Raw genomic sequence first — 24,486 nt, 5'->3', positions numbered from 1 at the left:
ACTGTCCTCATTCTCTTTAAATCTTTTTTCTGTTCAGGTTGAGTGATTTCCTCTTCTCTTTCAACCAGATAACTGATCTGTTCTTCTGTGTTATCTACTCTGCTATGTTCCTGCTAGTGAGTTTTTCATTTCCATTATTTTATTCTTCAGTTCTGATTGGTTCTTTGCTATATTCTTCAATTTCCTGTTGAAGTTCTCATTGTGTTCATCTATTCTTCTCCCAAGATCAGTGAGCATCCTTATGACTATTAATTTGTCCTCTTTATCAGGTAGATGGTTTATCTCTGTTTCATTTAGTTCTTTTGCTGATAATATGTCCTTTTTCTTTATTTGGAACATATTCCTTCATCTCCTCATTTTGCCTACTTCTCCGTGCTTGTGTCTATGTAATTAGGTAGATCAGCTACATCTCCCAATCTTGGAGATGTGGCCTTATGGGGCCCAGCGGTGTTCTTCTATCTTGTCATCTGTTCCAAATATTCCAAGAGTGTCCCCTGTGTAGGCTATGTGTGCCCTTCTGTTGCTCTTGCTGCAGGTGCATGGGTAGGCTAGGCTGGCCCCAGGCCAGCTGGTTGTAAGGCTCAGCTCTATGTAGCTGCTATGGTCACTTTAGTTACTTTATTGAGCAGGGTAAGTCCCTGCACGGCTGTCTGGGAGGTCTAATGGCACACAACTACTGCTATTTTGCTGTTAAGTCTGCTTGCTAGGTCAGTAGGTTGGTTGCTAGGCTCAGGGGCTCACAATTGCTTTTGGCCTCTGGCCTGCGAGGCTCTTGTTAGCTCTCTCAGGAGTGCAGAGGGGTGGGGCTGGCCTCAGGCATGACAGCACACAATCATTTCAGATGTTGCAAGGTGGGGCAGATCCCCTGTGTGGCTGTTTGAAATGGCCAGTGGCACAAGTCTGCTGCAGCCAACACACTCTACTTCTCATGGGCCCACACACCCTACCAAAGCAGGCCCACTCTGTGCGCATGCCCCACCAAGGTGGACCCACTTGCTCTGTTGCAGAGGTCCCACATACCCCATCTACACAGGCCCACGTGTTCCCTATGGTCTTGCTGATGGGTGGGGCCAGTCCCTAGGGTGGGCTGCCTGCCCTGTCTGAACTGGATTAAATCAGTGCTCTAGTGGGCTGGGCAAACCCCTGCCAGAGGAAGAAATCCAGTGGCATCTGCCAGAGTCCATGTTAGCACAACTGCACTAGTCACAATAATGGCTGCCACCAGTGTCTCAATCCCTGGGGAGGTGAGCCTAACCGCCTCTTGCCTCTCTGAGATGCACTCAAAACTTAGCAAGTGAGTCTTTTTTTTTTACCAAAGGACTATGTACCTTTCTTTCTGGCATTTTTGTGTTTGTTGCTGGAACAGGTGAATCTGTGCATGGGCCCTTTAAGAGCAGGCTTTTCTTTCCCTGAAGTTAGGTAGTTTTCTGGGGATATTCTCTAATGGTTTTAAAAGCCAGCAAAGTCAAGTATTGCAGGAATTTGTCTCAGTTGTGCTGAATTCAAAGGCTGGGATGCCTATTGTGTCTTGGATCTCCCACTCAGATTCCCCACTTCTCTGGGAGAAGCTTCGTACCTTTAAGGTTGCTCCTGGCCATGAAGCACTGTGGCTAAGATGTGGGTTTTCCCTCAGCACAGCTGTGTTTCTGCCTCTTCCACACATTGGTGTTGTCCTTTGTTGTGGGAGTTCTTTTTACTCAGTTTCCACAACTCTCTCAGAGGTAATTGTTCCACAGGTAGTTATAGATTTGTTGTGTCCATGGGAGGAGGTGAGTTCAGAGTCCTCCCACACTGCCATCTTCCCAGAATCCTAGTCCTTAAATTGAGAGGTTCCTTATTGTTTTTTTAAGGAGATCCATAGTACTCCATTGTATGAGTGTATCATAATTTATTCAACCAGTTCTCTAGTGATGGGCAATTGGGTTATTCCCAATCTTTTATTATTACGACCAGTACACCAATAAATAGCATTGTATACATATGCAGGTATATTTTTAGACAGAAATTCTCATTAAGATTGCTGACTCAAAGGATACATTAATTTGTATTTTTAATAAATATTACAAAATCATCCTTCATAGGTATTGTCCTACCAAAATATATGAGAATGCTTGTTTCTCAAAGCTGATCAGTTAAATTCCCTCTCATTTTAGTTAAATGTATATTTCTCTTATTATGAGTGAGACTGGGCATTTTTCATACATATGGGGAATTTGTATTCATTTTCCTTTGATCTGTGCATTCATGTCTTTTTCTAATTTTTCTATTGGGTTGCTTGTCTTTTTCATATCAATTTCTAGGACTTCTTACTAAACTAGAAAGTTTAGCTCTCATCTGTAATATCAGATGCAAATATTTTTCCAGTTATTCTTTATACATTTAAACATTTTTTTAATGAAGGTTATTTATTTTTGTCATGCAGAAGTGTTTTTTTTTAAGTAGTTGGCATTATCAATCTTTTTTTTTTTTTTTTTTGGCTTCTGGATTTTGAACCATAGTTTAAAAAGCCTTTCTTATACCTTGATTATAAAAAACATTCACCTGTGTTTTCTGCTCATCATTTTGTAGCTTTGTTTTTTTTTAACATTTGGAGTTTATTCTGTGTTCAGTGTACATTACAACAATCTCTTTGCATCTATTTCTTCCTTTGCTTTTTGCTGGAATATTTTAAGGCAAATTCCGGAAATCATGACTGTTCACTCCTAAATACTTTAGTACGCATATCTAACCGATAGGACTTATTTTTCCATACAACTACCATGCCATTATCATACCTAACAAAATTAACAGTAATTCCTTAATACCACCTAATACCCAGGCTACAATAACTTTTTCCTGATTACTTCAAAGATGTCTTTTAACAACCATTTATTTTTTTCTCTCATCAGTATCCAAATAAGATCCACATTATCAGATGTGGTTGTTATGTCTCTTAAGTTTGTTTTATTCCATATCCCCCTGCTTTTTTCCCTCTTATGTATATATATTTAAGGAGCAGAGAGAGGAGAACCAGAAGAGTGCAGTGTTGCTCTTTAAGACTGACTTTAAAGACTTAAACTCTTTGGAGAAAGAAATAGGATTTAAACAAACATAGCATTTAGCTTTGTCCAACACATTTAATTTTATCAAGACACATGATTTAAAAAGTAATTTGTTTTTGATAAATCTAAATTTTATTGCATTACCTAGAATTCTTCAAATAGTTCCTTGTGAGCATACTTATCGGTTCCCATTTTATATACTTATTGTCATATTTGAAATATTTTCTAATGAGAGTACAAAATAATTTCAGTAATGTATCATAATTTGAGTACAGTATGTACAATGACCCTGAAGCAGTGTGGCCAGAGTGTAGTGAGCCATGGTTCAAGTGACTTGAGATGAGGTGCAAAGAGACAGGCAGATGTCAAACTATGCAGGGCTTTCTAGTGCCATTAAGGATTTTGGCTTTTATCCTGAGAACAACAGGAAGTCATTGAAAAGTTTTAATATTTCAATTGTACACCTTCATCTCAAGAAAATTCTGAATATTACTATGTTGATTAACTAGCTCACATAAAAATAAACAAAGAAATGTAAGGTGTTTGGCTGTCATCCACCAACACGTGAGTCAAAACTGAGTAAATTATGTTGTCAAACCTGGAAACATGCCATTACATTTCAGTTCACATTTCCACCAACTCCTGAAGTTTATGCAGAACTAGAACTGAGCTGCTATCTGACATATAAGAATTCAAGGTTCAAAAGTTTCTATTCAAAATGAAAATAAATTATATTTGTGAAAAAAGAAAATTTATACAGACATTACCTTTTCAAGTGCTACTTTAGTGCCATTCATTTCCCTTCCCTCTTACTTAAGATGAATATTTTTTCTGCAATGAAAGCTGCAATTTCATTGCCACTGGTTGGTCCATTTATAAAATCCCATTTTCTCATAAGCACATCTCAAAAATGTATTTTATCAATCACTTAATGTTCACCAGATGAGACTTATTTAAGTGTAATACACAAATTGGATGTTAAAATAAAAGCAGATTACCCTGAGTCATAATAACAATGTGCTATTCTTTTGACAGTGCTGTACATTTTTCCATGCTCATTTCAATCTCTTAAAATCAACCTTCTTGGAAGGCAGCATTTGTAGTGGAAGAAACTTCAGGACAAGTCAATCAGAACAGGATCACAATCCCAATCCACCATGTATTTGTAGTATGTCTTGGCCAAGTCAGAGTCTCTCTGAGTCTCAGTTTTTTCATCTACATAACACCTAACATGCAGAGTTGCTATGGAGGATTGAATGAGATAGTTTATACAAAGCATCTGGCACATAGTAGATGTTCAATATAATTATGATGTTTTATTGTGATATTTAACATACTCAATGGTAGATTTGGGGGGATTTGAGATATATTAGCATTTCTCAGTATATATATTACCAGTTAGCTGATAATCTCTCATTGATAATTGATACATCTCATCATTGATATAGCTCATTGATAATCACTCATTGATAATGTTTGAGGAATCATTGATTTTACTCTTTATGTCCCTAGTGCATCCACTTATAGTCTTATAAACTACGCCATTGACATTACTAGATGAAGTGATTTTGCCTGATTTTGCTTCATTTTCTTAATATATTCAGTTCTTTTTCTGTTATACATTTATTTTCTTACTCGAAAAGTAGTATAACCATAAATGACTTTCGTTTCCCAGGCCACATCATCATGGATGTAACACAGAGTTATTTTAACAATCATCAAATAGTATTTCTATGACTCTGGACTCACATGCTTTAAAAACTCTAGTGCCTGCTCTACCTCACCTGACTTATGGCCCCGGTGCATCACAAATAGATTTGCGAGTCCTTAGGGGACATCTCTCAGAGGCCATGTGAACCAGTCCTCTTGACTGCCACTTCGTGACTCCCATTTTCTTCATCTCTTGCTGTAGTAATGCCTCCTGTCTTTGCCTATGCCAGAAGAAGCTAGGGAATCCATTGCCTTTTAAGGCACCACTCATTACTGATGACTGTTGAAGGTTCTTACTGCTGCAGGTACTCGTGAACATTTTTACACTAAGGTTGCTGATATCTACTGCCTTTGCCTGGGAGGGATATCTGGACAGAGGATGTCATCTCCCATCTGAGGTTGCTAACATTAATGCTCCTGATACTTAAATATAAGGATTAAACAATGTGTCATGAAAATGACACAGCTGAGGTGAAACAGCTGTGTAATGAGGTGAAGCAACTCATTACATTTTTTACTCTCTTTCTTGTTTGGTATTCCTCTAGGACTGAAATGTGAGTCCCTGTGAGTGAGCTGGGTCAGTGACTAATCCAACTGAGTGATATATACGTGTGCTGTGATTAAAATTACTCTTTCTAATGGGGCTTACCCATTGTCTTTGAACTCATCTTGAGTTCTATGACTTTTTCTTCCTTGAGGATGAGTTATTTTCCAAAAGGTTCTTTGGCCCCTCAGGTAGCTAGGCTCCCGGCACTACTTTTCCACCAGTTCTCCAAGTATGCCCAGATATGTCAAAAACCTAAATGGAACAAAACTTGAGTGCATACTGAGACCCCCTAAAACTTTTTCTTCCTGGTAAAAACTTTGTAGTACATGCTACAGTCTGTATCTTCACACAGGAATAAATTCTTGCAAGAATGGGAAAATAAGCAATGTTTTATCTAGGCACTTTAAGCTTTTTTCACAGCCTCAGATTCTCACATACCAAACAACCTTGGACTTTGTGACATCCCCCCTGGCACAACCAGGGTGATAGAATAAAGCTGGGCTATATAATCCAGATTTCAAATTACCTCTGCTTTTTCAAGATGAGTATTTTCTTTTCTGTCTCTGATCCCTTTTACTCTAGATAAGTAAGCTTCCAGGTTTTTTATGTCTTCTGGAACTTTCTGAGGCCTCTCTGGAGGAGCCACATGTTCAAAAAACACTGTCCATTAGAAATTGTATGGCTATGGATGACAGACTCCCTAGCTTATGATGACAACCACTCCAACCTCATCTTCTGACTCACTCTTTACCCTAGCTTCTCTGTTTCTCATGAATATCAGACACAGTCAACTATAAACTTTTCCTAGGCAAAGGACAGATGCTTCATCCTCTTGCCTTAATTCCTAAGCACTGGGTTCACAGATGTAGGAAAAGTATATTTCCCTAATTCAATAGGCAATAGACCATATTTGTAGACCCCCCCAGTATTAGATCCACCCTATTTTCTGCCAACTCTTTTTACACAGGTAGTGGCTTCAAACTTTAGTCCCACTAGATGTGGTGTAAGTGTTCACCTGTCATTCATTTTATACTGAACAGGAAGGTCCAAAGTCTGCAATAGTACTCATCACCCATCTTGGAGTCCCAGGCATCACACTTGAGCACTGACACCACTGCTATGGGCCACAGTGATGTTTCATCTAAGAATTTCCTATTGTTTCTCACTTTATTTAGCCACATGGTAGTCAGGCTTACTGAATTTCCATTCTCAACACCCACTCCAAGTTAGGGGTCTGTGGATAGTCAGGATTCCTGCTAAATATCCAAAAATGAAGGGAAAGAAAGTGGTATTTTTCTTAGAGTCTTCATAGCCAAGTGCTAAGAATGTCATGTACTGGTTCTTAACCCTTTTGTTCTGCCCCCACTCCCCATTTTCTGGCATTTTCAGTAAAGTTTAATCAAATATTTTAGGTTGTGAATCTCCTGAGAGTCATGATGGGGTGGTTCTGGATTTTTGTGTGCCCATCACCTGGACTACTTTGCATAGTAGCCTATATATAGAGAGAAGCATTTCTTCCATAAAATCTAAGCAACTGTGATTACAGCCCTTCAATTTTGGGCATGATGGGTGAAAGAATTAGTTTCCAGGAGTCTGCTATCTGGTTTTAAAAACAAGATGTCTTTGTTCATTAACGCTTTGGGCTTGTCATTATGAATTGTTTCCAGATAGCTGCCAAATTTGGACATCTTTTGCAGTATGCAGAAGTTTCACAATAGATTTAATGTCTTCAATCACCCTTGGCAAACAAAACAAAAGAAAATCCAGGTCTAAATTATTTCTACAGTCTTTTCTCAATAGTCACAATCATTGTTAATGCTCTCAAAAATATATGTTGATAAACTCTGAGAAAAATCAAATGTGTAAAAAAAATTGGATGTTTCTATTTCCCTTGCACAGACCAGTGCAAAACTTGGCATAATACCTAACTACTTCCAAATTATGTCATTCTCAAAGTAAAATCTTAGTCACTCTAGAAGAATATTTTTTGAACTGCAGATCATAACCCATTAAGTAGTGAAATCAAGTCAGTGGGTCACAAACAGCATTTTTATAAAATGAAGTAGGATAGGATAGAGTAAGAAATATAAGCATACATGGCATTTAGAAAAATAATTATTTTTTGAAACTTTTGTTGCAGTTATATTTTTATGTGTGTGTATGCATGCATATATGTTTGTGGATAGAGCCATAATATCTATTTCATACTGTGGATAGTAATAAAAAAAATATATTTGAAATCCATTGTTGTAGAAGAGTAGCTAATCCTCTTGGCCTAGATGGCCCTTTTCTCTTGGCTCATCACGCTCTACCATAAATTGAGGCAGCAAGGATTTATGTAGGACAACATAGCTGACAGCTACTACAGATATTGTCTGGAGGCAGGTGCAAGCTTTCGGACATGTTTGCTAAAACAGAGTACCAGGTACTCTGGGAATTTGAAATAGATCTAATTTTTCTCCATGGGGATAGTTTCCATTTCCTAGAGGTTGAGTACCTGAGATAGCATATTTTTGTTGCTAATATTGGCCCTGTAGCATTGATTGAAACCTATAATCTAGGAAAACTACCACCTGTTTATGCCCAGTAACATCTAATCTGAAAGTGTTATTCAATCCCTTCTCCAAGACAAGCAAGAGGTTGGAGACAGTAAAGACCAAGGCAGGATATGGTATCCTAGGAGTCAGTGCCAGCAATGATACAGAAATGACTATTTGGGATCTTGTTGCTCATGCAGCTGGGTTGGCTGAGACCAAGAATATAGGAGCCTGTGCCTAAACTTCTCTGCGGTTTTTTGCATGAGTCCCTCTTGAATAGCATCATCACAGAACTAGTACTTTTCTAGAGATTTTCTCGAATTGGCTATACTTGGAACTTTAAATAGCCAGCGTCCATATTCTTCCTGGCAATGCTGTCATTTAGAACTACCAATACTTCTATGTAGTTCATGTAATCCATCACCTTTCCATTAGGTGTTGTGACGTGGCAGAAACTTCTATTTTTATCTGAAGTATCCTCTTAAACTGAAATCATCAAAATTAAGTCAATTCAAATCTTAAACTTGGAATTTTCTAGGATGATATCCAAGAGGAAGAAATAGAGATTGAGAGTTGTTTTCCTTTTTTTTTTTTTTTTTTGTTTCTAATTCTGGTGAGATAGTACGTATATGATAAGTAAGGGGAGTTTCATTAAGGATATATCATCAGTCTGCTGCTGGAAATAATATTCTTGGAGTCAAAAAGGCTAAAATTAGGCTCAATGAGTGCCATGTACACCACAGCAGGGTTGATTCAACTCACCTCAAAGGCTGATACGGGGGAAAGATAATGAGTTCACTTTTAAATATGATGAGTTTGAGGTGCCTGTGGGTCATTCAAGCAGAGATGCCAAGTAGATAATTGAGTATGTGGAATTAGAGGTAGAAATATAAATGTGGGGCCGGCCCCGTGGCTTAGCGGTTAAGTGCGCACGCTCCGCTGCTGGAGGCCCGGGTTTGGATCCCAGGCGCGCACCGACGCACCGCTTCTCTGGCCATGCTGAGGCCACGTCCCACATACAGCAACTAGAAGGATGTGCAACTATGACATACAGCTATCTACTGGGGCTTTGGGGGGAAAAATAAATAAATAAAATTATAAAAACAAAAAAGAAATATAAATGTGGGCATCATCAGCTTATAGATGGTAATTGAAGCCATGGGAGTGGATGGTAACAAGGAAAGAGTAGAAATTTAGAAGAGAAGGTAGTACGTAACTGAACTCTTGGGTAACTCCAACATTTGATGTCAGATAAAGGATCAGTTCAGAGCCGATGATCTTTCCACCATATCAGGCTATCTCCCAAACAGAAGGGGAATTGCATTTAATCATTTGATACAATTTTATATTAAGCATCTCTTATATGACAGAAATTATTGTGGGCATTCGGATAAATCAGTAAACAAAATCCCAGACATTAGGGGAGCTTATTGTATAGTAAATTTCTTTAAAATGAAAGAGGGGTTCCAGAGGTCTTCTCTGTTACAAAGTCTCTGGTTATCTGAGAACCTTCATCCCCCACCTTCAATATTGGAAAGAAATCCTAGATGCCATCCTATTCTCCCCTTTTCCCTGCTCCAGCATCTTTGTTCAGTGTTGCAAGTGACTTTAGCTTTCTTACAAATTTGCTGGTTGCTTTGAACAAGTAAAATAGATAATAGAGCAATCCAGAAATTACAGAGGCATTGACCTTGGGCAAAAGTAAGGAGAAAGAACGTCACATAAAAAGGAATGAGAGGCATTCATAATGAAATAAATAACATTATAAATCCAAGTTAAGATAAGTGGACAAAGAAATCTCAGTTCCTAGACTGACAAAATATAACAAAGATGGGACAACATAGCTACATAGTATTGGAAGAAGTAAGGGTAAAGGGGTGGGCCTGGTTTGAAAATAAATGCCAGCATGCATTAGGAAAGGAAGAATCAGAGGGAAGAGAGAAAAACTCAATCATCTTTCTGATTCTGTTATCTTTGCTCTTGTTATCTTGGACTGAGTTTTACTCCCATCAGAAGACAAATTGATGTGACTCAGACTACATAATAAAAACATTGAACTAAAATTTGATGATAAAACTTTAGACTTTCTCAGCATTTTTGAAATAGCCCTGTTATTGTAGGGAGAGGAACCACCAACAGAAAGAGCCAAGTAACACTTAATGAAAGCTTTTCTGCTTCTCCTTAAAATAGTCTTAGTTATGTGAGGCCTCTATCTGCTTTTGTGCATCCTTGAAATTTTATACCAACCAAAGGGCCACTTTTAAACAAATATGAAACTCCAGGGCTTTATGTAGCAACCCAAGGATACTTATAAAATAATTTCTATTCCTAATGATTTCATTTGTCATTTCAATACCCCTGGCTGCTGAGAAATGGAAACCTGCACAATATCCTGTCTCAAGTCTCAGGAGCATATTAGTGTACCAATCCTAATATGCAAATGGAGGACTCCTAATATGCATTTGGAGGAATTGCAAATGGAGAACTGATAAGAATCTCCAGAGGCTAGGGGCCTTTTCAAACTTCACATTCCCTCTTTCTACCCCCTGTAGATTATACTACATACCTCCTATCCTTGTACCTAAAAGTCACAGCTGTAGTAAGACTCTATTTCTTACAAAAAGAGGATTCATCCCTCAGGTGTGTTAGGAGGGTAGAAAGGTTGAAGACTGAGCTGTTTGATATATTTAATATATTCCACAGATATACCTCTCTGACAAACTTCTAGTCTAAGCAGTAATGAGTTTTCCATAGCTGTATTTTTTCCAGGCTAAAATTTTAAAAATACATCTTTAAAAGTCTAGAGATGGAGTTCCTCAGCCAGAACTGTCTGGTAGAACATTCTACCTGTTTGGCTAGAACCTGGTTTAGGAATGAAGAGTACTGGCTATCAGGTCCTGTTCCAGTTACTATTGCTGTATAACAAACCACCCAAACTTAGTGGCATGCCACAACTGATTTATTATGCACACAGATTCTGTGGGTTAGGAATTTAGAAAGGACACATAAGGGATGGATTTTCTCTGCTCGATAGTGTCTGGGGCCTCAGGTGGGAAGATTCAAAGACTGAGGGCTAACATCATCTGAAGCCTCACTGACTCCCATGTTTGGCAATTGATGCTGATTGTCAGCTTTGATCTCAGCCAGGACTCTCAGCTAGAACATGTAACATCTTCATGTAGCTGCTTAGACTTCATCACAGTGTGATGGCTGGGTTCCAAGAGCAAGTGTCCCAAGAGTCACAAAATAGAAGCTCTATCACCTTTTATGTTCTAGCCTTGGAAGTCACATAGCATCGCCTGTGCCATAGGTACAAACCCACTCAGATTGAATGGGAGGGAACATAGACCCCAAATCTTGATGCAAGAAAGGTCAAAGTCACATTTTAAGAAAAGCATGTGATATGGGAGATATTGTTGTAGTCAACTTTGGAAAATACAATCTGCCCACTATCTACAACAATTAACATCCTTCCCACATGCAAAATATACTGATCTCCTCCTCCAAATCTAATCCCATTATGACAACAGTTTAACTACCAGATCTCATTCTCTAAATCATGTCTAGGTGTAAATAAAGATCCTCAGATTTGGTTCTTTGGGTACAGTTCCTTGAGTATCTCTTGACTTGAAGATATGCAAACTAGAGTTACAAGTTATCTACTCCACATACCCAACATACAGTTGTGGGAGCAGGCCTAGCATAACCACTATAGACAGTCTGATGGAAATGAGAGGAGGGGGGAATGGAAAGAATGCAGCAATCACTGGTCTATAGCAATTCTGAAATCTAGGTATGGACATGTTGTCACTTACTTTTTTAGTCCTACTGCTTGGAAGTTGCTCTCTATCACTCCTCACTCTACCCTCTGGTCGCTTGGTTTCACCCTCTGAGTCATTTTTCCTTGTTTCATAAAAAAAATAGCTCATGTTTGCAGCTGAGTAGTTTTCTCACCCTGCTTCCTCTTGTAGTAGTCTGGGAGTCCAAAGGTCTCCATTTTGTACTATCTCTATCCCTTTAAGTCCAAGCTGATACAATTCCTTGAAAAACTTTGTGGGCTTTCTGTGTACTAATTTATAATCTACTCCATTAGACAAAAGCCATAACCAAAATAGATTTCTGTAGCTTTGGCTCCCTGTGAGACTGCTGTGGGATAACTAACTTAAAGTTCTTAGAAGCCTTATTGTTTAGCAAAAAGGATCCGTAAGTTATGCCCTTAAGATCTTTTGAAGGCCTTTGTTGGTCTGAAAAATTCTAGGAGGAATTGCCTTACATCATTTTGAGGTTTTAACAAAAGATTTTACAATCCCAATCTGGTTTTGATCTTTAGCCTAAAGCCTTTTCTTATTTGAGAATCACTGTCTAGAAAGGCTGGGAAAGAGAAACAGTTTTCTATTTCTATTTTCAAATCTAACAGATCCTGGATTTTTTATAATAAAAGTTAATTCTTTAGCTCACATCTCTTCTTCCACATGTTATGATATTCAGTGAAAAGAAGGAAGAGGGCACTTTCACTATTTTGCCTATAGGTCTCTATATACAGATAGATCATCAAGTTTATTAGGTATATGTTCTATTTTACATGTTACCATAGAAGAGCATTGCTGATTTTCTGCTACTACATAACAAGGGCTTCCTTTCCTTCAGCTTTCTGATTTTCTTTAAGCCTTTACCAACAGCCCCTTCAAGGCCCTATACATTTTTTCTACTACTCTCCTCAAGGCCCTTCCATCTTCCATCTGCTGCTTGGTCCTAAAGCCAACACCGTACATTTTTGGTTTTTTTATAACAGCACTCCACTTACAGGTACTAACTTCTATTCTGGTTAACTCTTGCTGAGTAACAAATCATCTCAAACTTAGAGGCATAAAACAACAGCCAGGTTACTATGCTCACAGATTCTTTGGGTTAGGAATTTGTAAAGGACACAAAGATGTCTTGTTTTTGTTCAAAAATGTCTAAGGCTTCAGCTGGGAATACTCAAAGACTGGGGAATAGAACCATTTGAAGGCTCATTCATTCACATATCTGGCAGTTGATGCTGGCCATTGGCTAGGGCCTTAGCTGAGGCTGCTGGCCAGAATCCTACATGTGGCATCTCCTTGTGGCTACTTGGAGACTTCTTTTCATTTAGATAGATCACCCTGAGGGCACCCATCATCATGTGTCCAAGGGGTCAGTCATTACAACTTGGAATAATCAGACCAATTAGAAAGCACAACTCATCTCTGATGCATTAGGCACTGTTCTGGTGGCAATTCAAGTAAAAAACATGCATGTAATAGGTAACCAGAACCTCTGGATGGACACATTGCCATGCAAGCCTGGACAAAATGGGGTAACAAAGGCCACTTAATCCCAAGAGATTCTCCAACATGGAAACGTTATAGCCATCCATCAGTAGTTGGATATAACTCATCAGATATGAATGGTTGGCAGATGGTTACACATAGCTTTGTGTGAGGCACTCTGTGAAAGACACCAAAGTTGTAGATTGCACTGGGAGCCCATGGTACAGAATGATTGGTTGAAGATGTCAGCTCAAAAACTGCACACAAGTTATATGCTTCTGGAAATTACCACATGGTCTTCCTAAGATAATGATAGTGAACTTGATGAGATTTCTATTGATCTTGCATCTGGAATGATGCACTTCAGTAAACCACAAATGTTTCTGAATCTAGAAACACCCAACAAGTCCTAAAGCTGTTAAGATATTCTTATCAAGGTTGGTATAAGATTAAGAGTTGAGATCACGTTGTACATACAATTTTGAATTGGCCCTCTTCACCTAATAATATATTGGAAACATTTTTCTGATAATTGCATTGTCTTCATAACTGGAAATATTAATTTCATTGGTTCCCATACATTCTCTCAGGGTTTAGTTTGCATAAAACATATTTGAATGACATTAAAGTACACCAATAAATAATATCTACATTTCAAATTTCAGAAATGAATATGGTGTAGGGATATGTTTTAAAGCAAAGGAAAAGTGCCACCTTTCAATTTATATACTGAGTTGAGCTTTTATCGTAAATAAACTTTTTAAACTATTAAAAAACTGATAGAGTTTCACAGGTGAGTTAAATAGTAACCAAGAGAGCAAAATTATCCTAGAATCTTTGCTTACCACCTGTTTGAATTCTCTCTTTGGCTCAGATCACCATTGATTCATCCTATCACCCAAGACTTTCTGTGTAGCATTTCTCTTGGACTCTCCACAACCTAAAGTGTAAGACATGACCATCATATTATGAAACCCATAGCTCCAGAAGTCTTATACATATGGACATAGATGAGGTGGCAGCAATCCTGCAGTCCTTTCATTATTTTTTTGGAAGAAAACTATTACAGAACTATTGGCTCTGTAATCAAAGGTCTTACTCCTACATAGCAGGGCACCACATCTGCATAATTGTCCAAGCATTTCATACCTTTTAAGAACAGTTTCCTTTATCTGGGCCAGGTTATGAAATTCTTTACATAACTCCATGGACACTCAGGCCTCACACTTCTGAGCAAGGTAGAACAGTTTAGATATCCTGCTGATGGAGGACATATAGAAATGAGTCATTCTGCATGTTCAAAAAAGTCACTCCCTATGTCAGACTTATGTTGGATTAGTATTAGCATTCTGGATGGTATGTGACTTCCTCCTCATGAGGTGATGCCAATACTTCCAGAGCAGGAGGTTGACACTGTGCAAGAATTTCAGTTGCTGGAAAGGATGTGCTATGGAATGATGTTGTCCTAAACATGACATTCCAGGAAAGGCTTTCCACACTTTTATGTGAACAACTGATTTAGATAGCCAAGGCTGGCAGCCTGGACCTATGTGTATCGTTGAAAGGCTACCTGGACATTTAGACCCATCTCCTAGCCGTCCTGGTTCACTTTAGCACCATCCATGACTGAGTAAATGCACCAGCATGAAATACCTTATTGCAGAAAAGTCAGCCACTTTATGTATGCGTGCCAGGTCCACCAGCAAGAAATGCTGCAACTATCCAATAATGATAAAAATCAGCCAAGTTCTATTCCTCTAGCTGTATCTTAAGTCTAGGGAATCTTGGCTGCCCAAATAACCTGCCTATAGACCCATATAATGACATATTTCAGAGCATTGGGGAACTCATTCATGGTCCAGGTGCCCAGACTCACTCCAAGCCTCCACCAGAATTAGTGGGAACATGTAATGAGCATCTGCTACTGGGAGAGACCTATCATCCATTAGAACTTAATAGGATAGGGAATTACATGGGGCTACTCATACGGATGTTGGTACTTGAGCTCAATTGGTCTAGGCCCATAACTGAATTGTCATCTGGAGCATCCTGGACTATTAGCTTCATCTTTGCCTAGTGACAGTATCAGTGATCACTGGTTTTTCAGGTGTGCCTGCTTTATCAATCACACTGACAGCCAGAGTGCCCAACAAGAAATCGATCTACTAAGTCATCTTTGAACAAAATGCAGGGGAGATACCCTGTTTATTCACTTACTGAATAAGTAATTATTGAGGACTTGCTATGAGATAGGCACTTGGGATACAGTGGTGAGCAAAACAGACAAAAATCTTTGCTCTATGAGACTTATGTTCTAGAGTGGAAGACAAAATAATAATAAAAAAAAGTAAATTAAATTAAATAGAAGATTAGAAAGTAATAAGTGCTATGGAGATAAATAAAGCAAGGAGGGCCGGCCCCATGGCTTAGCGGTTAAGTGCGCATGCTCCGCTACTGGCGGCCCGGGTTCGGATCCTGGGCGTGCACTGACGCACTGCTTCTCCCGCCATGCTGAGGCCATGTCCCACATACAGCAACTAGAAAGATGTGCAACTATGACATACAACTATCTACTGGGGCTTTGGGGGGGAAAAAAAGGAGGAGGATTGGCAATAGATGTTAGCTCAGAGCCGGTCCTCCTCAGCAAAAAAAGAGGAGGATTAGCACGTATGTTAGCTCAGGGCTGATCTTCCTCACAAAAAAATAAAAAATAAAAAAATAAAGCAAGGAAAGGGAATAGGGAGATTAGTGTTAAATGTGATCATCAGAGAAGGTCTCCCTGAGAAAGTAATATTTAACCAAATACTGGAAGAAGCTGAAAGAGCAAACAATGTAGCTATCTGGGAGGAAGAGCTCCAGACAGAGGGACCCAGAACTGGAAATTTTAACTCTGCTTTAAATTTTGAGCTGAGGCCTCAGTCATTGTGATTAAATAACAAGTGAATCAGCATGATGCTAGCTGTTGCTGAGATGTGTTTGTCCTGCTTTACTTCCTGCCATACTCTGGCCTACCTCAATATAGATCACATTCACATAGTACAAATATCTGCTTCCAACACTACATTGGAGGCAAACTTATTGCAGGAGGATACCAGCCATTTAACAACTACCATGATCATTTAATTCCTGAAAAAAAGAATGGCATTGTATACTCTTTAGACGAAGGGTCAACAAATTACAGTCCACAAGTCAAATCTGGTCCGCTCTCTGTTTTTTTAAATGAAAAATTTTTTGAGATAATTATAGATTCCCATGGAGTTGTAAGAAATAATACAGAGAGATCTCATGTGCTCTTTACTGTTTCCCCCAGTGACAACATCATTCCAAACTATATTACAATAACACAACCAAGATAGACATGATACAATCCACTGATCTTATTCACGTGTCCCCATATTTTTGCACACTCATTTGTGTGTATGGATTTGTATGTTTATTAAGTTCTATGCAGTTTTATCACATGTGTAGGTTTATGTAGCCCTGACCAAGTCTAGACACAGAACAGTTCTGTCACCACAAGGATCCTTTGTATTGTGTTTTCATAACCACCCTCTATCTCCTTCCCACCCCTTACTCTGTCCCTAATCTCTAGCAATCACTAATCAGTTCTTTATTTCTAAAATTTTATCTTTTCAAGAATGTTATATAAAAGGATTCATAAAGTATGTAACCTTTTGGGGTTGGCTTCTTTCACTCATATTAATTCCCTGGAGATTCATTCAGGTCGTTGCATATATCGATAGTTCATTCCTTTACATTGCTGTGTAGTATTCCATGGTATGTTGTTCCACAGTTTAACTATTAATATGTTGAAGGACATCTGAGTTTTCACAGTTTTGACTAGTAGGAATAAAGCTGCTATGAGCATTCCTGTGCAGGTTTATGTGTTAACGTGTTTTAAATTTGGGGGGGAAAATGTCCTAGAGAGCAACTGCTGAGTTGTAGCTTAATTGCATATTTACTTTTATAAGAAATAGCCAAATTGTATTCCAGAGGGGCTGTACCATTTTACATTCCCACCAGCAATGTATAAGCAATCCAGTTTCTCCACATTCTCACCAAAATTTGCTGGTGTCACTATTATTTTTTATTGATGTTTTAATAGTTTATAACATTGTGAAGTTTTGGGTTGCACATTTTTGTTTGTCCATCACCATATATATGTCTCCCTTCACCCTTCGTGCCCACCCCCTACCCCCATTGCCCCTGGTAACCACAATACAGTTTTCTCTGTCCATGTGTTGGTTTATATTCCACATATGAGTGAGATCATACAGTATTTGTCTTGCTCTTTCTGGCTTATTTCGCTTAACATAATGCCCTCCAGGACCATCCATGTTGTTGCAAACGGGATAATTTTGTCTTTGTTTATGGCCGAGTAGTATTCCATTGCATATATATACCACATCTTCTTGATCCAATCATCAGTCGAGGGACACTTACACTTAGGTTGCTTCCACTTCTTGGCTATAGTGAATAATGCTGCAATGAACATAGGGGTGCATAAGCCTCTTTGGATTGTTGATTTCAGGTTCGTTGGGTAGATTCCCAGTAAAGAGACAGCTGGATCATAGGGTATTTCTATTTTTAATTCTTTGAGGAATCTCCATACTGTTTTCCATAAAGGCTGGTGTCACTATTTTTTATTTTAGCTTTTCTTATAGGTGTGTATTGATGTCTCCTTGTGGTTTAATTTGCATTTATCTGATGCCTAATAATATTAAACATCTTTTGTTGTGCTTATTTGCCATCTGGATATCCTCTTTGATGAAATGACTGTTCATGTCTTTGCCCACTTTCTAATTGTTCTTAATTGTCAAATGGGTTATGGTTTTATTTTTTTTGTTAAGTTTTGAGGGTTATTTATATATACCAGATCTTCGTCAGACATGTGATTTGCAAATGTATTTTCCCTGTTTGTAGCAGGTCTTTTCATCCTCCTCACAACATCTTTCACAGAAAAAAATTTTGTAATTTTGATGAGGCATAATTTATAAAATTTTTGTTATGGATCATGCTTTTGGTGTCAAATATAAGAATTTTTTGTCTAATCCTAGATCTGAAGATATTCTTCTATTTTTTTTCCTAAAAATTTTATAGTTTTATATTTTACATTTAAATCCATGATCCATTGTGAGTTAAGTTTTTAAATAAGGTGTGAGACTAAGATCAAGGTTCATTTTATAGCCTATGGATATTCAGTTGTTCCAGTACCATTTGTGAAAAGACTATCCTTCCTTTATTGACTTGCTTTTGCACCTTTGTCAAAAATCACTTGTCTGTATCCATTGATCTTTATGTCTATTCCTCTGTCAATACCACATTGTTTTTATTACTGTGACTATATAGTAAGCCTCAAAATTGCAGGAATGACTCTTCTTTTCCAAAATGGTTTTAGCTCCTCTAGGGCCTGTGCATTTCCATTTCAATTTTAGAATAAGCTTGTCTATGTCTACAAAAACCTTGGAATTTTAATAGGAATTGCATTAAATATATAGATCAATTTGGAGAGAATTGACTTCTTTACTATATTGAGTTTTCCATTCCATGAGCATGGTATGTCTCTCCATTTATTTAGGTCATTTTTGATTTCTTTCATCAGCATTTTGTAATTTTAAATATACAAAACCTGTGCATATTCTGTTAAGTATACACCTAAATATTTCATTTCTTTGCAGTAATTATTAATGGTGTTGTGTTTTTAATTTTGGTTTCCACATGTTCACTGTTAGTATATAGAAATGCAACTGATTTTTGTGTGTTGATCTTGTATCTTCCAATATTGCTGAACTCACCTTTTAGTTTTAGAGATTTTTTGTAGACATCAGTGGATTTTCTATGTAGACAATTATGTCATCTACAAATAGGGTCAGTTTTATTCCTTCCTTTCCGATCTGTGTGCCTTTCATTTCCTTTTCTTGCCTTATTGTGCTGGCCAGAATGTCCTGTAAAATATTGAGAAAGAGTGGTAAAAGCAGACACCCTTCCCAATCTTAGGGAAAAAGCATTCAGTCTTTCACAATTAAAAACAATGTTAGAGCAACTAGAAGGATGTGCAGCTATGACATACAACTATCTACTGGGGCTTTCGGGGGAAAAAAAATAAATAATAAAAACAAAACAAAACAAAACAATGTTAGTGCAAGGACTTTTATAGATGTTCCTTATTAAGTTGATGTAATTTCCCTCTACTGCTAACTGGCTGGGAGTTTTTATCAACAATAAGTGCTGAATTTTGACAAATGGGCCTTCTGGGTATATCGATATGACCATATGATTTTTCTTTTTTAGCCTGTTGATATGGTGGATCACTTGGATTTTCAAATGTTGAACTAGCCTTGCATACATGGAGTAAAGCACACTTGGTCATGGTATGTAATTCCCTTTATACCTTATTGGATTCAGTTTGTTGATATCTTATTAAGAAGTTTTACACTTAAGTTCATGAGAGATATTTGTCTGTAGTTTTCTTATTTTATAGTGTCTTTATCCGTTTGGGGTAGCAACATAATTCTGGCCTCAGAAGTTAGTTGGGAAGTGATCCTTCGAATTTTTGGAAGAAATTGCATAGAATTGATGTTAATTATTTTTTAAATGCTTGGTAGAAAAGACTGTTTCATCTTGGTTGAGGCTTTGTAGTTTGTGGTTTTTAAGGAACTGGTCCATTTTTTCTAACTTGTGCAATTTATGAAAATAAAGTTGTTAATAGTCTTCCCTTACTACTCTTTCAATAGCTGAAGGATTTGTAGTGATATCCCCTGTTTTATTCCTGATATTGTTGATTTGTGTCCTTTCTATTACTATTTTTGACAGTCTTGCTAGAGTTTTGTCAATTTTATTGAGTTTTTTAGAGAATCAGTTTTTTATTTCATTGATTTTTCTCTAATGCTTTCATATTTTAAATTTAATTGTTTTATCACATTATCTTTATTATTTCCTTCCTTTTACATGCTTTGGATTTATCTTGCTCTTTCTAGTTTCTTGAAGAACTTAGATTATTGATTTGAGACCTCTCGTCTTGTTTATTATAAGCATTTAGTGCTATGAATTCCTCTCAGTACTTCTTTAACTGCATGCTCTATGTTTTGATATGTTTATTTTTATTTTCACCTAGTTCTATGTATTTTTTCCTATTTCCCTAGAGAGTTTCTCTTTGACTAATAGATTATGTAGAAATGTGTTTTTTAACTTTCAGGTAGTTGAAAATATCCCTGTTGTCTTTCTGTTATTGACTTCTAATTTGATTTCATTATGGTCAGAGAAGATATCTGCATCATTTCAATTTTTTTACATTCGTTGAGGTTTGTCTTATGGCCCTGGATACAGTCTATCTTGGTGAATGTTCAATGGTGCTTGGAAAAGTGTGTTTTCTACTGCTGTTGGGCGTAGTGTTCAATATATATTACATCCTGTTGATTGTATTGTTCAGATCTACATCCTTGATGATTTTCTGTCTAGCAGTTCTATCAGCAGCTAAGAGGGGCATGTTGAAATCCCCAACTATACTTGTGGGTTTGCCTCTTTCTCCCTTCAACTCTATCAGTTTTTGCTTCATGTATTTGTTTTGAGGCTCTATTGTTTGATGCATAGATATTTAAGATCATTATGTCTTCCTGGTGGATTGATCCTTTTATCATTATGTAACATCCCTCTGTCTCTAGTAATTTTCTTTGCTCTGAGGTCTAGTTTATGGGATATTAATGTAGTAACTCTTGCTTTTTAAAATTAATATTTGCATATTATATCTTTTCTTACCCTCTTACTTTCAACCAACTCATGCCATTGAATTTGAAGTGAGTCTCTTATTCACAGCGTATAGTTGGGTTATGTTTTGTTTTTGCTTTTTACCCACTCTGCCAATATTTGTCTTTTGATAGATATATTTATACCATTTATATTTAATGTTATTGTGGATATGTTAGAGCTTAACTCTGCCGTTTTCCTATTTGTTTTCTGTTTGTTACCTCTGGTTGTCATTCCTCTGTTTCTCTTTTCTTGCCTTCCTGTTTATTACTTGAACATTTTTCAGGATTCTACCTTGAATTATTTACAGTGTTTTTGAGTGTATATCTTTGTATAGTTTTCACAGAGGTTGCTCTAGGTATTGCAATATACATATGTAACTTATTACAGTCTACTGGTTTCAGTATTTTACCACTTTGAAGTGTGGAAACCATACTTCCATGGAGGCCCCTTTACCTTCCCCATTTTTAAAATGTCATTGTCTTGAATATTTGATGGTGTTATAATTTTTGTTCCAATCATAAAATATGATTTATAAAACTCATGAGGATAAGGATAATCTATTGCATATACCCATATTTTTAACAGCTTTATTAAGATATCATTCAGATACCACATAATTCACTCATTCAAAGTGTAAAATTCAATATTTTTTAGTATAACTGGATTGTGCAATAATCATCACAATCAATTTTAGAATAGTTTTGTCCCTCTAGAAAAAAACCCTCTACCCATTAGCAGTCAATCTCCATTCCCCAAAACTCCCCACCCCTGCAAGCCCCCAGACAACCAGCAGTATATTCATTTTCTGTCGCTATAGATTTGCCTTTTCTGGACACGTCACATAAATAGAATCATATCATAGATGGTCTTTTTGTTACTGGCTTCTTTCACTTAATATAATGTTTGCAAGTCTCTTCCATGTTGTAGCATGTATCGCTACTTTTCCTTTCTATTTCTGAGCAATATTCCATTGTATGAATTTATCCATTTATCAGCTGGTGGACATTGGGTTCTACTTCTTGGCTTTAATGAATAATGCTATTATGAACATTAGTGCACAAATTTTTGTGTGGATGTATGTTTTATTTCCCTTAGATATATATCTAGGAGTGGAATTACCAAGTCATATCAGATCTTTTACCCATTTTTAAATTGGTTTATTTATCTTTTTATTATTGATTTGTAAGAGTCTTTTACATATTCTGAATAAAAGTCTTTTATTAGATATATCATTTGCAAATATTTTCTCTCATTGTGTGGGTTGTCTATTCACTTTCTTGATGATATTATTTGCAGCACAAAATATTTTAATTTTTATTAAGTCTAATTTATCTGTTTTTCTTTTGTGCTTGTTCTTTTGGTGTCATATCTAAGAAACATTGCTTAACCCAAGGTCACGAATATTTACTCCTACGTTTTCTTTTAAGAGTATTATTGTTTTATCACTTACTTTTATGTATATGATCCATTTTGAGTTAATTTTTTTGTATGGTGTGAAGAAGGAGTTCAGTTTCACTTGTTTGCATGTTAGTATCCACTCTTCCCAGTGCCATTTTTTGAAAAGACTTTTTTTCCTATTGAATCTTTTTTGCACCCTTGTCAAAAATCAGTTTATTACATATGTAATGATTACTTTCTGTATTCTCAATTTGAGTCCATTGATCTATTTATCCTTATGCCACTGTCTTAATTAATGTTGTCTTGTAATAAGTTTTGAAATTGGGAACTGTGAGTCCTTCAACTTTAGTCTTCTTTTCTAAGATTACTTTGGCTATTCTGGGTCCCTTTAATTTTCACATGAATTTACGGATTGTGTTAAATGTGCAGATCAATTGAGGTGGAGTTAGGGGAGAGTGGAGTGTCACTGATAATGGGTACAGGTGTTCTTTGTGGGGTGACTTAAATATTCTAAAATTGTGGTGATGGTTTTACAACTCTGTGAATATACAAAATACATTGAATTGTACACTTTAAATGAGTGAATTTTATAGTATGGGAATTATATCTTAAGGCTGCTTACTGAAAGGAAAAATAAATCTAATGACAAAATTTGGAGTTTGGTCATAACAAATTTAAAATATTAAAGAAGCCAAATATTAAATCCAAATTCATTGTAATATTCAAGTTCAATATGAAATCAAATGATAGTGTTCAAACTCATTGTGAAGGTCCTAAACTGGTTGTAATCTGTGCTTGTAACCAAAGAGCACAATAACACAATTGAGAAATGGCATTACAGCACATAGCATGATTTCTAACAGGCTAAAGTTCAATATTTAGTCAGCTGCTATGTTTATATTAGACATGTTTTGTAATATGCATAAACACTGTGTATTTTTAGTGTCACTCTTGTTTGCCAGATGTAAATCTACTCATAGATTCATAATCAATAGATTCATTCATTTTTTGGTAATCATTGAAAACAAACAGGTATTTTCATGCACATTATAAGAAAACCATTTTAATAGAAATCGAATTTACTAAAATCACAACCATTTGTATATTTAAAATTCTAATTAAAATATTGAAGTAAATTGGTAACCAAAAAACACAGGATTACTAAGTTAAAAGGATAATGGCTTTAATTGTTCATATGTCAGTGACATTATATGGTATACATGTAATGGTATACATGCCACGTGTTTGTCTGTCTTATCTAGTCTACATATTATACAAAGAGCCTGAATTATTCCACAAATCAGCTGGCTGATCCACACCTGCCCCTGCTTGCCTAAAATAGTAGCTGGTCAAGACCATATTTTCTATTTTGACCGGACACTTATATAGTCCTCTCCTCCTCAATTCCAGCACAGTTCATTTGAATGGGTTTACCTGGTTGTACTCAAGGCACGGTCCCACTTCTCTCTAATCAAGCCAGAAAAAAGAAATGTTACCCATTCAGCACTGCTTGAGAAATACATAACCCAAATGGTCATCGAATTATCCAGTTATATAAAAAAACCCAGGCAGCTGCACTGAGCCCTGGGAACAATGCCAATGCCTCTGACGAATGCTTTTCAAAGTGTGGACACACTACCATAAGTGGTCCACAAGATAATTTGGGGGGATACATTAACAAGTATTCTAATAGTTATGTATTTATTTTTATATATATTATGAAAAATAAATAATTAACATGACTCTGTATTTTAACAAATTTTACCTCTTTAGGATGAGTAAAAAATATAGAATTATTAGTAATTCTTTACTTGGAATGCCCATCTCTCTTCTTTTGTCTTTACCTTCTCAGTAAAGCCTTCCCTGACCTCCCCACTTTCAGACAGTGTTAGTTGCTTCTTACTCTGATTCTCATACTATTTGCACATATCTCGATTATATCACATTTCAGATTACATTATAATTTTTGTAGGCACAGCTATCTCTGTACTAGATTGTCAGTTCCTCAAGAGTCAGAGCCAAATCTTTGTAACCTCAGTGCCTAATGCAGTGGCTAGGCCCTGGGAAGTACTCAATGAATATTTGTGGAATGAATGAATGTGAATTACAGCTGTGGTCAGAATAATTGCATGCTACAAGCATTGATATAGTAGCCATTTCACAGTTGGAGGCAAGATGGTACTGTGTCCAAGAGGGAACTGAAAATTTAAAACTGC

The sequence above is a fragment of the Diceros bicornis genome, chromosome X, assembly GCF_020826845.1.
Source record: "Diceros bicornis minor isolate mBicDic1 chromosome X, mDicBic1.mat.cur, whole genome shotgun sequence".
NCBI lineage: Eukaryota > Metazoa > Chordata > Mammalia > Perissodactyla > Rhinocerotidae > Diceros > Diceros bicornis.
The sequence above is the reverse complement of the archived record's forward strand: the minus strand, read 5'-3'. Positions refer to the sequence as shown.